The 6,000-nt window shown below is 44.9% G+C and overlaps 1 non-coding gene across 1 annotated transcript; it reads left to right on the top strand.

The window, feature by feature from the left end:
* The first annotated feature begins 744 nt into the window (after window positions 1-744).
* Window positions 745-819, top strand: Trnas-cga (transfer RNA serine (anticodon CGA)). The gene has a single exon. It is a non-coding gene; the product is annotated as a tRNA-Ser (tRNA).
* The last annotated feature ends 5,181 nt before the right edge of the window (window positions 820-6,000 follow it).

The raw sequence follows: 6,000 nt of genomic DNA, 5'->3' as shown, positions 1-6,000 counted from the left end.
AGCCCTTTGCTCCGCATTGAAGATGACTTCAGCAGTGTAATGTAACTATTGGCAGGAGGAAAATGATGTAGTGACTGAAATTTTCGGCATTCAAAAGTTTCATGTTTCCTTCTAAGAAGTAAAGTTCCTACTCATTACTGACCACAAGCCACTTATTTCGTTATTAGCCCTCATATTAAACTACCAGATAGGACTGCTCATTAGTGGCAGAGGTGGGCACTCTTTCTCAGTAGTAACTATTATGATCCCAGAATGAGATTTTCACTCTGCAGCGGAGTGTGCGCTGATACGAAACTTCCTGGCAGATTAAAACTCTGTGCCCGACCGAGACTCGAACTCGGGACCTTCGCCTTTCGCGGGCAAGTGCTCTACCAACTGAGCTACCGAAGCACGACTCACGACCGGTACTCACAGCTGTACTTCTGCCAGTACCTCGTCTCCTACCTTCCAAACTTTACAGAAGCTCTCCTGCGAACCTTGCAGAACTAAGGTCCCGAGTTCGAGTCTCGGTCGGGCACACAGTTTTAATCTGCCAGGAAGTTTCATATCAGCGCACACTCCGCTGCAGAGTGAAAATCTCATTCTGGAAACATCCCCCAGGCTGTGGCTAAGCCATGTCTCCGCAATATCCTTTCTTTCAGGAGTGCTAGTTCTGCAAGGTTCGCAGGAGAGCTTCTGTAAAGTTTGGAAGGTAGGAGACGAGGTACTGGCAGAAGTAAAGCTGTGAGTACCGGTCTTGAGTCGTGCTTCGGTAGCTCAGTTGGTAGAGCATTTGCCCGCGAAAGGCAAAGGTCCCGAGTTCGAGTCTCGGTCGGGCACACAGTTTTAATCTGCCAGGAAGTTTCAATTATTATGATATTTGTTACTGGTCCACTGCCTAGCACAGTAATGCAGATGCTCTATCTCAGTTGCTAGTCAGACCTGATCCAGAGTTCGATCGATAGAACGCTTGTTTTTGCATTAGGTGATACCTAGTAGCATACAGTGGTGCATTTTCCTTGGACTGTGCAGGAGGAGCCACTTCTCTGCAAAATCATCATTACAATCCAGATGGGATGGCCCGACTGCCTCCTGTGGGACTGGATTCAGTGCGGCATACACTTTCCCTGCCACACGATCAACTCAGCATCTTCCAGGTTGTCCTCAAGCTTGTCACAGAGAAGCAAACATGTCGAGTAGTCGCCCCTCTGTCATTGTGTCCTCACATACTCCGGGTGCTGCCTGTGTTGCACTGGGATATATCTCATATATATCTCGTACGAAGTCTTTGCCGTGGTGACGTGTCTACTGGCTGGCAGTCGATTGTGACTCTTAACATCGTGTGTGGGTTTGCGTGGCCTCTGCATAGGACCAGGTAGCTCTGCCGTATGTTTCCTCCTTGGCCTGGAACACCCCTGGGAGGGGATGCATGTCGAATTCACAGGTTCTTTTTGAGAAGCACGTGATTTACTATTGGTTTGCTGTTTATAAAAACAGTAACATGAAACAGTGACACTAAAAGTTACTTAGTGTAGGCCTTCACAGTGAAGATAATGGGGAAACCAGCAATAATGACAAACTGTGAAACAAAAATCTGCATTAAATTACATAAAATCCAGGAAACCCACAACATGTGGCAACAGGAAGATAACAAAAAACCCACTGATGATGCTGAAAGTTCGGCGAAACATGTCTGGGGGATAAAAGGAAAAAGAAAAATTGTGTTTCGCTTAAAACAGGCCCTCTCCAAAAATAAAAATTGGGATAATGCGATAAATCACTCATGCTGACAGTGTACATGTGGCTTTGGCATTATTTCACGAATTAATCTGTAACGTAATTATAACGATTTGCGTGTTTGTTCAACAATGATAATTCTTTGGGAGACATCAAGCCCTATCCAAATGGGTGCTATAAAGATAGCTGGCATGTCTGTACCACCTGATAATAATCTTATAAGCAATTTTCAGCATAAATATTAATAACTTTGTTAAAGACTATTTTATGTACATGGCAATAATTTTCTGAGTTCGTATCTTTATTGCAATTCCAACGCTATCTTTAGATTGTCTGTAATGTGTTTGGAAGTGGTTTTGTGTTTTTAGTGAATATTCGAAGCTTCAGTTTTAGAACAGTCAGAATATGGCCTGTGGTGTCACCGCCAGACACCACACTTGGTAGGTGGTAGCCTTTAAATCGGCCGCGGTCCGGTAGTATACGTCGGACCCGCGTGTCGCCACTATCAGTGATTGCAGACCGAGCGCCGCCACACGGCAGGTCTAGAGAGACTTCCTAGCACTCGCCCCAGTTGTACAGCCGACTTTGCTAGCGATGGTTCACTGACAAATTACGCTCTCATTTGCCGAGACGATAGTTAGCATAGTCTTCAGCTACGTCATTTGCTACGACCTAGCAAGGAGCCATTATCATTTGCTATCTATCTTGTGATGCATGTACCGTCAGACCGATGTTCACCAATTATGGATTAAAGTTAAGTATTCCCGCAGCTACGTACGTTCTTTGCTACTATAACTTCCTTTACCTGTTCCAGACCTCACGCCAGCCTGCGTGAGCTTAAACGCGTGCCTTTCGGCTACCCGTCATTGTGGATTGGCTGTCTTGCCAGTCCACAACATGGCCAATTTGCTTTGTGTCCATAAGTACATTGTGGCACAGTTTGCTCCAATCGCCATGGGATTTCCAAGCAGCAAACGCGCTGCGGCCAGTCAAATATGTACTCCCCACCTTTTCTCACAGTTCGCTTCAATGCCTCGGAACGCTGCTCAGAACTCACTCACCTACCTGGCCCAGCCACTACATGGGAACTTGCCAGCCACGTGTCGCTCAATCAAACACCCTTTTTTTTTTAAACACAATCGCATTGTGGACAAACTGCTTGTAACGTCAAAACTTCTTGATTTGGTTTAGATGCACCTACTTACTCAGCGAATTACACATTATTTACTATTTGTGGGACACGGAGTTGATTTTTGGAAGCATATAAGACATTTATGTTTGCTCATGTGATACAGAGATGTGTTATTTATTTCTGGTTACTGTGGGTCCCTGATTCGAGTCATAGTCCAGCACACAATTTTAATCTGCCAGGAAGTCTCGAAACTGCACACTTTCCGCTGCAGAGTGGAAGATTCATTCTGGAGGGCTGCCTTTCGATACTCCAAATGAAAATACTACTTAGGTCGTTCTGCATTTCCTTAGGTCTTCCAGAGATGATACTTTACCATAGACAACAATATCGTCATCGAATCACGTGATGGTGCTCCTGACTCCATCTGATAAATCATTCATGTATATTCACAACATTAGCGGTCCTGTTACGATTTCTTGGGGATACATCCGATGCTACTTTCATTTCTATTTTAGATCCACCGTCCAGTATTTCGTATTGGTTTCTACTGGTCAAGAAGACTTCCATTGATGAATATTACGACGTTAGATGCGTGTTAGAGCATGAATGTTAACACATATCGAGATAAGAAGGACGGTGGTAGAGGAGAATGAAAGTATTCGTCCACAAGGTTCAAGGGACACGGCAATAATGGTGCCGCACAGACCGTTGAGCATAGCAGATACCGGAAGCGATAGTACACGGAGTTTCAGAAGAGTGACTGTGAACTTTAGAAGCAGTAAACCTGACTCTGAATATGTTTGCGTTTCCTTGGGTGTATTCGAAGTTAGTACAGAACAAATGAAAATGTACAAGGTTTTTTTCCAAGTTCCGATTGGTCGCAAGATTAAAACCATAGTGACAATACTAGGAAGCTTCGGAAAAAGTAAAGACGCCTAGGATAATAGAGTTTCCCTCCAAACGTGAAGTGCGCGCTGTTATTCGACTTCTTCATGCTGCGGGGTCCCGCCTGATTTTTTGTAGCCCACGTAACGTAACTGTAATGTGTAACAGCAAAGTGCGGCAATGGGGCAGAAACTTTGATGCAGGACCTACAGACATACATGATGCAGGCGGTCAGGGATGGAAGGCGTGCCGTTACGCCCAATTGTCAGCAACATTGGGGCACCTACATACCTGGCAGAATTACTAAGCCCTTACGTGGGTAAATGTGCTCATCACGTTCGTAGTTCTGTGGATTTCGTAAAACGTCTCGACAACTCCAAGCTGAAAGACTCAGATATCCAGGTGAGTTTTGACGTTGTTTCATTATTCACCAGGGTGCCTCTTCGAGAGTCAGTTGAGGTTGTTGCAAGAAATTTGACCAGAGGGCGACCCATCTGCTCAGGCACGTTCTGACCTCCACGTATTTTCTCTTTAATCTGTGAACAAACAGAAGGCGTCGCAATGGCGAGCCCACTCTCACCTGTGCTCGTGAATTTCCATATGGAGTACTTCGAGGAAGAAGCTTAGGCGTCATACAAATGGAAACCTACTACAGACCTATATCATTGACGTCGGTTTGCAGTAGCGTTTTGGAACATATACTGTATTCAAACATTATGAATCACCTCGAAGGGAACGATCTATTGATACGTAATCAGCATGGTTTCAGAAAACATCGTTCTTGTGCAACGCAGCTAGCTCTTTATTTGCACGAAGTAATGGCCGCTATCGACAGGGGATCTCAAGTTGATTCCATATTTCTTGATTTCCGGAAAGCTTTTGACACCGTTCCTCACAAGCGACTTCTAATCAAGCTTCGGGCCTATGGGGTATCGTCTCAGTTGTGCGACTGGATTCCTGATTTCCTGTCAGGAAGGTCGCAGTTCGTAGTAATAGACGGCAAATCATCGAGTAAAACTGAAGTGATATCAGGTGTTCCCCAGGGAAGCGTCCTGGGACCTCTGCTGTTCCTGATCTATATAAATGACCTGGGTGACAGTCTGAGCAGTTCTCTTAGGTTGTTCGCAGATGATGCTGTAATTTACCGTCTAGTAAGGTCATCCGAAGACCAGTATCAGTTGCAAAGCGATTTAGAAAAGATTGCTGTATGGTGTGGCAGGTGGCAGTTGACGATAATAACGAAAAGTGTGAGGTGATCCACATGAGTTCCAAAAGAAATCCGTTGGAATTCGATTACTCGATAAATAGTACAATTCCCAAGGCTGTCAATTCAATTAAGTACCTGGGTGTTAAAATTACGAACAACTTCAGTTGGAAAGACCACATAGATAATATTGTGGGGAAGCCGAGCCAATGGTTGCGTTTCATTGGCAGGACACTTAGAAGATACAACAAGTCCGCCAAAGAGACAGCTTACACTACACTCGTTCGTCCTCTGTTAGAATATTGCTGAGCGGTGTGGGATCCTTACCAGGTGGGATTGACGGAGGACATCGAAATGGTGCAAAAAAGGGCAGCTCGTTTTGTATTATCACGTAATAGGGGAGAGAGTGTGGCAGATATGATACGCGAAATAGGATGGAAGTCATTAAAGCAAAGATCTATTTACGAATTTTCAGTCACCAACCTTCTCTTCCGAATGCGAAAATATTTTGTTGAGCCCCACCTACATAGGTAGGAATGATCATCAAAATAAAGTAAGAGAAATCAGAGCTCGAACAGAAAGGTTTAGGTGTTTTCTTTTTTCCCACGCGCTTTTCGGGAGTGGAATGGTAGAGAGATAGTATGATTGTGGTTCGATGAACCCTCTGCCAAGCACTTAAATGGGAATTGCAGAGTAGTCATGTAGATCTAGATCTAGATCTACTTGTTTTCTCCGTCATGTCGATGACATGTTCGTGAACTGGCCCCATGGAAGGGACAAACTCCTAGACTTCTTTACATACCTGAACTCCATACATCCGAACATCAAATTCACTGTGGAGACCGAAGCAGAAGGAACATTACCATTCCTGGAAGTCATGGTCAAAAGAAGAGCGGAAGGCACCCTGTGCCACGGGGTATACAGGAAGAAAACGCACACTGATCTGTATTTTCATGCAGATAACTGCGACCACTCTTCAGAGGAATGGGGTGCTAAAAACACTGGTGCACAGGGCGCGCACCTTCTCTGACACAGAGAGCCTGCCCCATGAGCTGGAACACCT

The sequence above is a fragment of the Schistocerca serialis genome, chromosome 3 (assembly GCF_023864345.2).
Source record: "Schistocerca serialis cubense isolate TAMUIC-IGC-003099 chromosome 3, iqSchSeri2.2, whole genome shotgun sequence".
NCBI lineage: Eukaryota > Metazoa > Arthropoda > Insecta > Orthoptera > Acrididae > Schistocerca > Schistocerca serialis.
Note: the sequence above shows the minus strand (reverse complement) of the source record. Positions and strands in the feature narration are given on the sequence as shown.